The 12,828-nt window shown below is 39.4% G+C and overlaps 1 long non-coding RNA gene across 2 annotated transcripts in view; it reads left to right on the forward strand.

The window, feature by feature from the left end:
* Positions 1-12,828, forward strand: part of LOC143683667 (uncharacterized) — a 266,606-nt gene that overhangs the window by 209,316 nt on the left and 44,462 nt on the right. The gene's annotated exons all lie outside the window — the stretch shown is intronic.

Genomic DNA, 12,828 nt, shown 5'->3' on the forward strand with positions numbered 1-12,828 from the left:
TCCTGTTATTCCCATCCTCCAGGTGCAAACACTGAAGCACAGAGAAGTTAAGTAACTTACCGAAGATCACATAGTTAGTGAGTGGCAGAGTTGTCACCTGGACCACTGGCTTCAGAGTCTTTCACGTGCTCCATTTCCTTAAATTTGCACAAACCCCCCATGAAGAAAGTGCAGTTATCATCCCTGCTTTACAGATGAGGCAACAAAGTCTCAGCAGGTTTACAATGACCTGCCTAAATAGTTTTTCCAGCTTGGACTCTATCATAAGCCTGTCTGATGACAAAATGTATGCTTTCCATTTCTGGGTCAGAGAAGGCTGAACATCTTTGCTTTAGGTTGGAATTAATGATGTCCTTGTTTCTCCCCTTCTGGGAATCTCAAGTTTATGGAGGGTGCAGTTTCCATCTTTTGTCATCTGCAGCCCATATTGCTGTACCTCACACTCTATTGGAGCCTTTGAGAGGAGGGAAGGCTCTGGAACAAATGCACTTGCTGTTAGGGATGGCAGAGCCCACAGGTCCAACCCTGATGAGGCCAAAACCAAACAAATGCTTGTTTCCCCAACTCACCTTCCCAGCTTTTCCTGGGGGGGTAGTAAATCTTGGGTTTCCCATTTTCTTCCAGCTCGAAAGGATATGAATTCCGTAAATCTTGGCCTTGAGTGACCATCAGGATGCATGAAATATGACAGGAAAGAGGCCAGGGAGGCAGAGTTTACACAGAGCATGGGGATGGGCAGACTAGGGGTTCTTTGGGACCCCTGGGGCTGGAGTTTGGCTGCCAAGATGAACCTCTGTAGCCTTCAGCTGGGAGAGATGTTTGTGGTTCCATGCCAAGGCCCCCAGGGTTGGCCCCAGGGTTACCTCCAGTGTATGCGGCAGAAAACCAATGTAGTCCTGTCCTGTTCCTCATTCTGGGCCCTTGACTCCCAAGAGTTGGGGAGGGAAAGGAGACCCATCGGTTAAGGCCGACAGGGCAGGAGGAAGGACTTAGCTCTGATGGGAGGAAGAACTTCCTGCAAGGAAAGGTTATTAAGCCCTGAGATGAGTCATTGAGGGAGGTGGTGGAAGCTACTTCCTTGCTTTCAGACCAAGATGGATAGTTATTGGTCTGGGAGAGCTGAGTTCAGCCCATTGGCGCGGATCTGTGACCCTTCGGGATCGGCTGTGTCTGCCTGCGAAGTCCTTTGCAAATGCTCAGTAATTATAAAACTCTCCTCTGACAGCAAGTTTTGTGCATTTACTTCTTCTTTTATTATTATTTTTTTGTTTGTAGAATTATTATATGCTCATTGTAATAAGAAAAAATTCAAATAACCCAGATGAGAATAAAGTACAAAGGAAAACTTCCCTCTTACTCCTCCCTTCAAATCCCACGCCCCTTTAATAGATAACAACTGTTAACAGTTGGGAGTAAATCTTTGGACTTTTTTTTTTGAATGCCTATTCACATGCGCACATACAACAGCATTCCTTGTCTGATTTTTATTTTAGATCATATACAGGCTAAACACATTGTTCTGATATTTCATTTTCCCCTGTTAACATCACAGGCATCTTTCCATGTCAGATACACATTTCATTTTAATTTTCAGACTGTTCCTCCATATTCCATAATACAGATATACCATAAATCATTCAACCCATCCTCAATTGATTTACTTTCAGGTGGTTTCCAAATTTTATCAATGCAAAAATGTTATAATAAACTGCTAGTATTTACGTCCCCCTGTACGTATACGGGTGTCTCTTTTAATTCTAGAAGATGGAGCTGCCAGAGCCCAAAGATCTTTAAAGTAGTTATTGTTAATGTCAGTGAGAAAGCAGAAAAAAATGACAACTCACACCAGTGCTGGTTATGAGTACTTCAAAAGGTTTGCCACCAAGCTGTTCCATTGTATTCATTTCTTTCATGCTTAAGGAGACTATCTCTTTATACCGTTATTGACTATTCCTATCTTCTTTTTTTTTTTTTTTATGCATGGGCAGGTACCAGGAACCGAACCTAGGTCTCCAGCATGGCAGGCGGGAAGTCTGCCTGTTGAGCCACTGTAGCCTGTTCAACTATTCATATCTTTTACCCATTTATTTCTATCATTTTTTCATCATTTAAAATTGATTTGTTAAGATGCTTTACATATTACAGCTATTGCATTTTTTTACTATTTTATGAGTTGTACATATTTTTACAATATCCAATCCTTTACTTTTAAAATTTTTATTAGCATTTTTCTGCTTTAAAACTATATCTAAATATGTCTTGTTGCTATATGTTAATTATAGCAATTTGTGTTCCTTACAGAAAACACTGAAAATAAAAAATAAAAAAGTCAAAGGAAAAAGATCATAATCTCACCCCTCAGAGGAAACATTTTTTTCTGCTTTGGCACTAATTTCTAACCCACTTTTTCACTTCATATGTCATAACCTTTCAGCATTAAAAAAAATGTCATGCCATATAATACCAATAATGAAATTAATATTAATAGCTAACTTATTGTAGACTTACTATTTCAATAGGCACCAAGCTACGTCCTTTTCATGCATAATCTCATTCAGTCCTCATAGTAACCTTATGAGTTAATTACTATTATCACACCACTTTCTCAGATGAAGAAACTGAGGCTTATGGAGGTAAAGTCACTTGTCCAGGGTATTACAGCTATTTAGAGACAGGAGCCGAATTTCGAATTTGAATGCAGGACCCTGTCAGGTCACCATACCCATCATACTGCCACTAATGTCAAGCTGCCATGGGGCTCCTAACCCAGCCACAGTGCATTTATTGAGACTTCTTCTGGTGCTCCACCTATCCTGCCAATTTTAAATGGTCTTGTAATTTTACTGCTTCTTAAACCCAACCATCTCATCCATTCTGAATTCTTGGTGAGTCTTCCTGCTCCTACCTCCCCCACTACCACAAATACCCTGTGGGGCAGCACAGTGCAGTGGATTAGTATATAGACTCTTGAGTCACAACCCCTGAGTTGGGTTTGTGGGTCTGAGTCCACCCCTGTCTAGCTGTGCTGCCTCAAGATAGTTATCTAACCTCTCTTTGTCTTAATTTCCCCACCTGCAAAGTGGAGTTGATGGTACTAGTCTCTATTATAAGGTTGTTATTTGGGTAAGAAAAAATACATGCATTTTATTGGTTTCCTATTGCTGCTGTAGCAAATTACCACAAACTCGGCGGCTTAAAACAATAGAAATTTGTGAACAATAGAATTTGTAAAACAATAGAACTTCGTGAATAGAAAAATGGTGAACTAGAGTAGGCTGAGATTAGCCCTGCTCCGCAGAAAAGTTAGAGAAGGGACAGGAGGGCGACTGAGGCAGCAATTCGGGAGTGCCGCTGACCTGGGAGAGCCTTCTGCACCACAGGCAGTAAGCCCTGGTTGCAGAGGCCACGGAACTGAGAGGTAGAAAGCTGGAGCCTGGCATGGAGCTGCGGGAGCCCATAGGAGTGCATGGATGGCAGCCCTGGATGAGCAAGTAAGCCAGGACACGTTCCGTGGGTGCGCTACCCTCACCAGCTCAGCCCCGTGACCGGCAACTTACCCCACACCCCACACATACGAACCCTATCACCTGCTCCCATTCCCCATGCTCCAGGCACCCCCACCCGACTAGGCCCCAGTGCACGTACCTGCCCCCCACCTCCACCCAAAGTGCAGCCCAACCCACCTCTCCTACACCCCTCCTGAGCACTACCTCCCCATCCCCATTCCCTGCAAGCTGTTGCCACCCCATAAAGGTTGTTAGCAGTAACCTCCATAACCAGGCTAACCCCGCCCATAGTATCACACAGCCTCACCCCGCCCTTCCTGAGCTCTGCATATCCATTTATGGCACTCCAAGGCTGACGCATGTGCACAGGCCCCCAATCACGTTATTTAGCTCTGGAAACCGCACTTTATAGCAGTCTTAGAACTGTGCATGCACACAGCCCTCAGCCTCACTTCCCAGCCCTGAGAAAGTGCTGACCTGCACAGCTGGGTCATATCTGCCCCCAATCCATGAAGGCGTAACACTGACCTGCTACCACAGGTCTACGCATGTGCACAAAGGGCTCCGTGCCTTGGACCAGGGTATACCAGTGTTGAACCCCCAGACCGGTTCACCCACACAGCTATATACATCCTCCCTGGCCCCTGGGTGCCCCCGTTCACAAGAATCAGCATAACACCCCCAACCTGCGCCCACACCTGCTCTGAAACAAATCGCCGTACTGAGTGCTCCAGCCCATGCCCTGCTACATGCTGTACATCCATCCTGCAAACACAAGGCCTTGGACTACTGAAAAAAATCAATTCCCAAAGTAAATCAATCAAGATATTTACAGGCGACAAAGACAGCAGAAGATCACTAAGCATATCACATTGCAGACATATATAGCCCTACCTAATGACCAAATTAAAACACCAGAGGAAACACAGACATTGGAATAACTAATCCAAGATGTTCAATACAACTTTACTTAATAAAATAAGTGACATAAAGGAGGTCAAGAAGACAGTAGAAGAGTGCAAAGAGGAATTCAAACGAATAAACAGAAAAAGAGCAGAAATCACAGAGATTTAAGACTCTGTTCACCAAATGAAAAACATACTAGAGGCACACAACAGCAGATTTGAAGAGACAGAAGAAAGAGTAAGTGATATAGAGGACAGGATAATTGACTGCAAAGACTCAAAACACCAAATGGCAAAAAAAAAGATGGAAAAAACTGAATAGGAACTCAGGGAAATGATGGACAAAACAAAGCACGCAAATACAAGACTCACTGGTGTCCCAGAAGGAGAAGGGTAAAGGGCTTGGAAGAGTAGTTGAGGATATAATGGGGGAAAACTTCCCAACCCTCATAAAGGACATAAATATGCAAGTCAAAGAAGCCCAACGAACTCCAAACAGAATAAATCCAAACAGGCCTTCCCCAAGACGCATACTAATCAGTCTGTCAAATGCTGAAGAGAAGCAGAAAATCCTGAAAGCAGCAAGAGAAAAAAATCTACTACATACAAGGGAAATCAAGTAAGACTGAGTTCAGACTACTCATTAGCACCCTGGAGGTGAGAAATCAGTGGTATGATATATTCAAGATTCTGAAAAAGAAAGATTACCAGCAAAGAATTCTGTACCCAGCCAAACTGTCCTTTAAAATTGAGGGAGAGATGAAAGCGTTCACAGACAAAGAGGTCCTGAAAGAATTTCTCTACAAGAGACTGGCCCTACAAGAAAAACTAAAAGGAGTTCTGCCAGCTGAAAGAAAAAAAAAAAAAAAAAAGACAGGAGAGGGAGGTCTGGAGGAGGGCACAGAATTGAAGCGCTCCACTAAGGGTAATTTAAAGAATACAAAGAGAAAGAGGGAAAAGAATATATAGATAGACCTGACAAATAAAATAAAAAAGATAAGATGTGGAATCAAGAAACGCCTTTTCAGTAATAACTCTGAATGTTAATGGACCAAACTTACCAATGAAAGGATACAGACAGGCAGAATGAATTAAGAAAATAATCCAGCTCTATGCTGCTTACAAGAAACTCATCTTAGACACAAGGATACAAATAGACTGAAAGTGAAAGGATGGAAAAAGATTTCTCATGCAAGTTGTAACCAAAAGAAAACAGGAGTAGCTATACTAACATTGGACAAAACAGACTTTAAATAGAAAGACATCATAAGAGACAAAGAAGGACACTATATACTAATTAAAGGGTCAATTCAGCAAGAAGATATAACAATCATAAATGTTTATGCTCCCAATCAAGGGGCTCCAAAGTACATGAGACAGACATTGGCAAAACTGAAGAGAGTGATAGATGTTTCAACAATAACAGTAGGAGACTTCACTACACCCCTCTGCTCTATAGACAGAGCAACCAGACAGAAGATCAACAAGGAAATCGAGAAATTAAATAACGTGATAAATGAATCAGACCTAACAGACAAGGTTATACATTCTTCTCTAGTGCTTATGGAACGTTCTCCAGGATAGATCATATGCTGGAGCACAAAACAGGTCTTTATAAATATTGAAATTAATCAAAGCACTTTCTTTGATCACAGTGTGATGATGCTGGATCTCAATAACCATCAAAGAATGAGAACATTACATATATATGGAGATTAAGAAACATACTCTTAAACAACCAGTGGGTCAAAGAAGAAATTGCTAGAGAAATCAACAGCTATCAGGAAATGAATGAAAATGAGAATACAACTTATCAGAACTTAGGGAATGTGGCAAAAGCTGTGCTGAGAGGGAAATTTATTGCCTTAAATGTCTATATTAAAAAACAAGAAAGAGCAAAGATGGAGGACTTAACAGCAAACCTGGAGGAAGTTGAGAAAGAACAGTAAACTAACCCCAAAGCAAATAGGAGAAGAGAAATAACAAAGATCAAAGCAGAGATAAATGAATGGAAGAACAAAAGAACAATAGAAAGAATCAATGAAACCAAAAGTTAGTTCTTTGAGAAAATCAATAAAATTGATGGGCCACTATGCAAATGTTCTACGAAATGATCATGATGATGAATATGCAAATATGTGATGATACTGTGAATTACTGATTATTTATGTAGAACGGAATGATGCTATGTTAAGAATGTTTGTGTTTGTTGTTATATTTTAAAAAGAATTAATAAAAATTTTTTTTAATTGATGGGCTACTAGCAAGACTGACAAAGAAAAAAAGAGAGAGGATGCAAATAAATGAAATCAGAAATAAGAAGGGGTACCTTATCACAGATTCTGAAAAATAAAAGAAATCATACGAGGATACTATGAACAACTATACACAACAAACTGGACAACTTAGATGAAATGGGCAAATTCCTGGAAACACACAAACAAGTTACACTGACTCAGGAAGAAATAGAAGATGTCAACAAACCAATCACAAGTAAAGAGATTCAGTCAGTAATCAAAAATCTTCCCAGGGTCAAATGGCTTCACAGGGGAATTTTATCAAACATTCCATAAAAAACTAACACTAATGCTCTTCAAACTTTTCCAAAAAATTGAAGAAAAAGGAACTCTACCTAATGCATTTTGTGAGGCTAATATCATTTTAATACCCAAACTGGGTAAAGATGCTATAAGAAAGGAAAACTATAGGGCAATCTCCCTAATGAACATAGATGCAAAAATTCTCAATAAAATATTAGCAAATTGAATCCAATACACCATGACCAAGTGGGGTTCACATCAGGAATGCAAGGATGGTTCAATACAAGTAAATCAATTAATATAATACAGCATATTAACAAATCGAAATGGAAAAATCACATGATCATCTCAATTGATGCTGAAAAAGCATTCAACAAAAATTCAGCATCCTTTTCTGATAAAAATACTCCAAAAGATAGGAATCAAAGGTAACTACCTCGATATGATAAAGGGAATATATGAAATACCAATAGCCAGTATATACTCAATGGAGAGAAACTGAAAGCCTTCCCTCTAAGGTCAGGTACAAGACAAGGATGCCCACTGTCACCACTATTATTCAACATTGTGCTAGAAGGTCTAGTTAGAGCAATCAGGCAGGACAAAGAAATAAAAGACATCCAAATTGGAAAGGAAGAAGTAAAACTCTCATTATTTGCAGATGATATGATACTATACTTGGAAGATCCTGAGAAATCTACAGCAAAGTTACTTGAGCTAATAAACAAATTCAGCAAGGTGGTGGGATATAAAAGTAATGTGCAAAAATCAGTAACATTTCTAGGAAAGATATACAATCAAGTCTGAAATGGTATAATCTAAGAATGCCTAGAGTGTACAATGACAGTGACTAAATATACAAGTTAAAAAATGTTTTTGCATGAGGAGAAACAAAGGAATGTCAATATTGCAGGGTGTTGAAAATAGATGGTAATTCATATTTTAAAACTTTAATTTATGTGTAAGACTAAATAAAAACATGTTTGGTACAAAATTTATAATTTGACTAGTGCATTTCCTAATATAACTTTTGTGGACAGTTTAATTGAACACCATCAGTACATGGAACCTTGAGTAGGGCATGAGATAGTCCAAGGTGATGCCCCAATAAATCTCAGAGTGATCTGAACAGTGAATAAAAAAGTATTTACAAGGTCCCCTTGGGGGAATGGTGAGAAAGGGGGAAATTCAACTTCCCCATGCGGAGAATTCCTGATATTCTCACAAGCAGTGGGGACAACCAAAGCAATAGACTGAGCCCCCAATCTTGGGGTTTGTTCATATGAAACTTAACCCTGCAAAGGATAGGCTAAGCCTACTTACAATTAGGCCTAAGAGTCACCCCCAGAGAACCTCTTTTGTTGCTCAGATGTGGTCTCTCCCTCTCAGCCAACATGAAAAGCAAACTCACTGCCTTTCCCCTCTCTATGTGGGACATGACTCCCAGGGATGTATACCTTCCTGGCAACATGGGACAGAAATCCTAGAATGAGCTGGGACTCAGCATCAAGGAAATGAGAAAACCTTCTAGACGAAAAGGGGAAGAGAGAAATGAGACAAGATAAAGTGCCAATGTCTGAGAGATTTCAAGCAGAGTCAAGAGGTTATCCTGGAGGTTATTCTTACATATTATATAGCTATCATCTTTTTAGTTAAGGTATATTGGAGAGGGTGGAGGGAAGTGCCTGAAAGTGCAGAACTGTGTTCCAGTAGCCATGTCTCTTGAAGATGACTGTATAATGACATAGCTTTCGCAATGTGACTGTGTGATTTTGAAAACTTTGTGTCCTTTTAGCTACAGTATGGACAGATGAGTAAAACATATTTATTTTATTTAAAAATAAATAAAAACTAGGGGGAACAAATGTTAAAATAAATTTAGTAGATTGAAATGCTAGTGATCAATGAAAGGGAGCAACAAGGGGTATAGGAAAAAATAGGGGAAACAAAGACTAAAATATGTTGGGTAGATGGAAATAGTAGCAATCAATGAGAGAGGGTAAGAGGTATGGTATATATGAGTTTTTTTCTTTTTGCTTTTTATTTCTTTTTCTGAATTAATGCACATGTTCTAAGAAATGATCATGGTGATGAATATATAACTATGTGATGGTATTGTGAGTTATTGATTATATACCAAGAATGGAATGATCATATGGTAAGAGTGTTCATGTTTGTATGTTGTTATGTTTTAAAAAAATCAGTAACATTTCTATCCACAAGCAATGACCTAGCTGAGGAGTCAGTTAAGGAAAAAATTCCATTCAAAATAGCAACTAAAAGAATCAAATACTTAGGAATGAACTTAATCTAGGGACGTAAAGGAGTTGTACACAGAAAACTACATAACATTGCTAAAAAAAAAAACCAAAGGAAATCTAAATAGGTAGAAAGACATTCCCTGCTCATGGATGGGAAGGCTAAATATAGTTAAGATGTCAATTCTCCCCAAATTAATCTGCAGATTCAACACTGTACCAATCAAAATTCCAACAACCCACTTTGAAGATTTGGAAAGGTTAACTAACAAATTCATCTGGAAGGGAAAGAGACCCTGAATAAAGCATCCTAAAAAGGAAGAATGAAGTGGGAGGATTAACACTCCCTAACGTTAAAGCCTATTATAAAGCCACAGTGGTCAAAACAACATGGTACTGGCACAAAGACAGAAGCACTGACCAATGGAAATGAATCTACAGTTCAGAAATAGACCACTAAATCTATGGTCAACTTATTTTTGTCAAGGCCCTAAAATCCTCTGAATGGGGACAAAATAGTCTTTTCAATAATTGGGCATGGAAGAACTGGATATCAATAGCCAAGAGAATGAAAGAGGAACCCTATCTTACACCCTATACAAAAATTAACTTAAAGTGGCTCAAACACCTAAATATAAGAACTAGAATCATAAAGCTTCTAGAAGAATATGTAGGGAAACATCTTCAAGATCTAGTAATAGGAGGTAACTTGCTAAACTTTACACCCAAAGCACAAGTAACAAAAGAAAAAATAGATAAATGGGAACTCCTCATAATCAAATGCTTCTGCTTCTTAAAAAATTTTGTCAAAAAGGTGAAGAGGGAGCCAACTCAATGGGAGAAAATATTTGGAAATCACAGATCAGACAAAGGTTTGATTTCCTGCATATACAAAGAAATCATACAATTCAACAACAAAAGAACAATCAACCCAATTACAAAATGGGCTAAAGATATGAATAAGCATTTTTCTGAGGAACAAATAAAGGTTGCTCAAAAGCACACGAAGAGACGCTTATTTTCATTGGCTATAAGGGAAAGGCAGATCAAGACTACAATGAGATACCACCTCACACCTATAAGAATGGCTGCTATTAAACAAACAGGAAACTGTAACTGTTGGAGAGGATGTGGAGAAACTGGGACCTTATATGCTCTGTTGGTGCAAATGTATAATGGTGCAGCCACTATGGAAGACTGTTTGGCGGTTCTTTAGGAAACTAAATATCGAGTTGCCCTATGACCCAGCAATAGCACTACCTGGTATATACCAAGAAAAGCTGAAAGCAACGACACAGAGAGTTGCACACCAATGTTCATAGCAGCATTATTTCCAATCGAGAAAAGATGGAAACAAACCAAATGCCCATCAATAGATGAGTAGATCAAAAAATGTGGTATATACATATAATGGAATATTATGCAACAGTAAGACAAAATGACATCCTGAAGCACATGACAAGGTGGATGAGCCTTGAGGCCATAATGCTGAGTGAAATTAGACAGACACAAAAGAGAGATACTGTATCATTCCACTTTTATGACCAGCATAAAGGTACAATCAGAGGCTTATAATACAGAATATAGGGGACTTGAGATACATAGAAGCTAGAGTTGGGTGAACCATGAGCTAATGAGTTGAACTCCAATGTAAGGGAATAGATAGGAGCAAAAGTGATTCTCTAGTGGGTCTAGAAGTAATAGTACCAGATTGAAGATGAACAAGATTGAAAGGGGAAGTATAGACCTACGTGTCCACTGATTCACACTAAAAGTATGAATTAGTTCTCACAAGAATTACTTCAATGATATGATTCTTGTATAAAGAGTGTTTAAGTCCAGGGTACAGGGGGGGGGGGGTGGGGAACTGCTACTGCATGCTATGAGCTATATTCAAAAGGAAACCATCACTATCACTGCAACAGCAGAGGTAAATAAGAGGGGGAGAGACAAAAGTTGAGGAGGTTTAGATTTTCTGTTTGGCAAGTGTGTGTTTATTGGTTTTCTTTTTTCTTGGGGACAATGAAATTATCTAAAATTGAGAATGTTGATGGACTGTGGACTTTGGGCCTTCTACATGATGCCTGATGAATGCAGGTGGCTGAAGGATGCACTGATGGAGAAGTAGACTAGTGAACGATGGTGTATACTTACAAACAAAGGTTGTGCTGCTACAAAAGGAACAATGTCGTGAGGTACGCAACGACGTGATGAACATGTGGGATATATGGTGAGACCAAATAAACCAGAAACAAAAGAACAAGAATGGTATGGTCACCTTTAGAAAATGCTTATAAGAAAACAGGGGCCTAGATTGTAAGCTTTTAGAGCAGACACATTAAGTCTGCAGTGGTGACTGTTATTCTGGATTTTGAGAGGCTGTTATATATATATATATATATATATATATATATATATATATATATATATAGCCTGATATTTAGGGATAAGAACGAAGCCAAACTGGTTGGGGTTAAAGTAATTCAGAACATAGGGCTAAGGAAGATAGTGTCTATATTTTAGAACCACACATACTCTTTGAGACCAATCGATGAAAGGTTTATTTTATCTGGAACTGAAAATTTCTGTAGTGCATAACCTAATTCAACCTATTTGTATAGCTCATTTGAGCAACTGAAACACAGGAAGCACAGAATAAGAAAGAGGTCCTTTAATCCTGTGTAGATTATTGTAATGCCTGAAAACATCCTAGATATATTAAGCAGATAATCAAAAGTATTGGCAACGTCCCCTGAGGGAGGGGAGTAAGACTATGGAACTATTAATCCTTACCAGCAGGGAATCCCCTGATAGTGTGTCAAACTTTAGAGATATCCAAATCAATAGGCCATGCCCTTGATCATGAGGCTTACTCTTGTGAAGCTTAGGTAGGTAGCAGAGAAGCTTAGACTACCTATAGGCATGCCTAAGAGTTACTTCTGGAGGACCTCTGTTGCTCAGATGTGGCCTCACTCTCTCTAAGCCCAACTCTGCAAGTGAAATCACTGCCTGCCCCACTACATGGGACATGACATCCAGGGGTGAAAGTTTCCCTGTCAACATGAGAGATGATTCCCAGGGATGAATCCAGACCTGGCACCATGGGATCAACAATTACATCCTGACCAAAAGGGGGAAAAGAAGTGTAATTAATAAAGTATCAGTGGCAGAGAGAGTTCAAATAGAGTTAAGAAGCTACTCTGGAGGTTGCTCTTACACAAGCTTCAGATAGACCTTGCTACCTATCATCACCTGCCAACCCCCAACCTGGACCATTCCAGCCAATCCTAAAGAACACCTAGGGCAATTTATAAGACTCCACAAGGGTTCCAGGCACTAGAGTAACTTTCCAGAAACCTACAACCTCCAGATGGGTCCCTGATCCAGATAAGTTCTGAAACCTAGCCCAGCTGCTGCAGAACATCAGATAGTTCCATCTCCCTACACCATATTAGTGACAGACCCTTCCAACATTAAAAATTTAGAATGGCCATAACCCAACAACACCAAAGAGAGGGATGGAAAGATCAAAGATGGTGGTGGAATTATACATAGAAGATGGGACTTAACAATTGAATATGGATGCTGAATCATTAAATTGATATCTCTTTTAGCCTCC

Source organism: Tamandua tetradactyla, chromosome 5 (genome assembly GCF_023851605.1).
Source record: "Tamandua tetradactyla isolate mTamTet1 chromosome 5, mTamTet1.pri, whole genome shotgun sequence".
Lineage (NCBI taxonomy): Eukaryota > Metazoa > Chordata > Mammalia > Pilosa > Myrmecophagidae > Tamandua > Tamandua tetradactyla.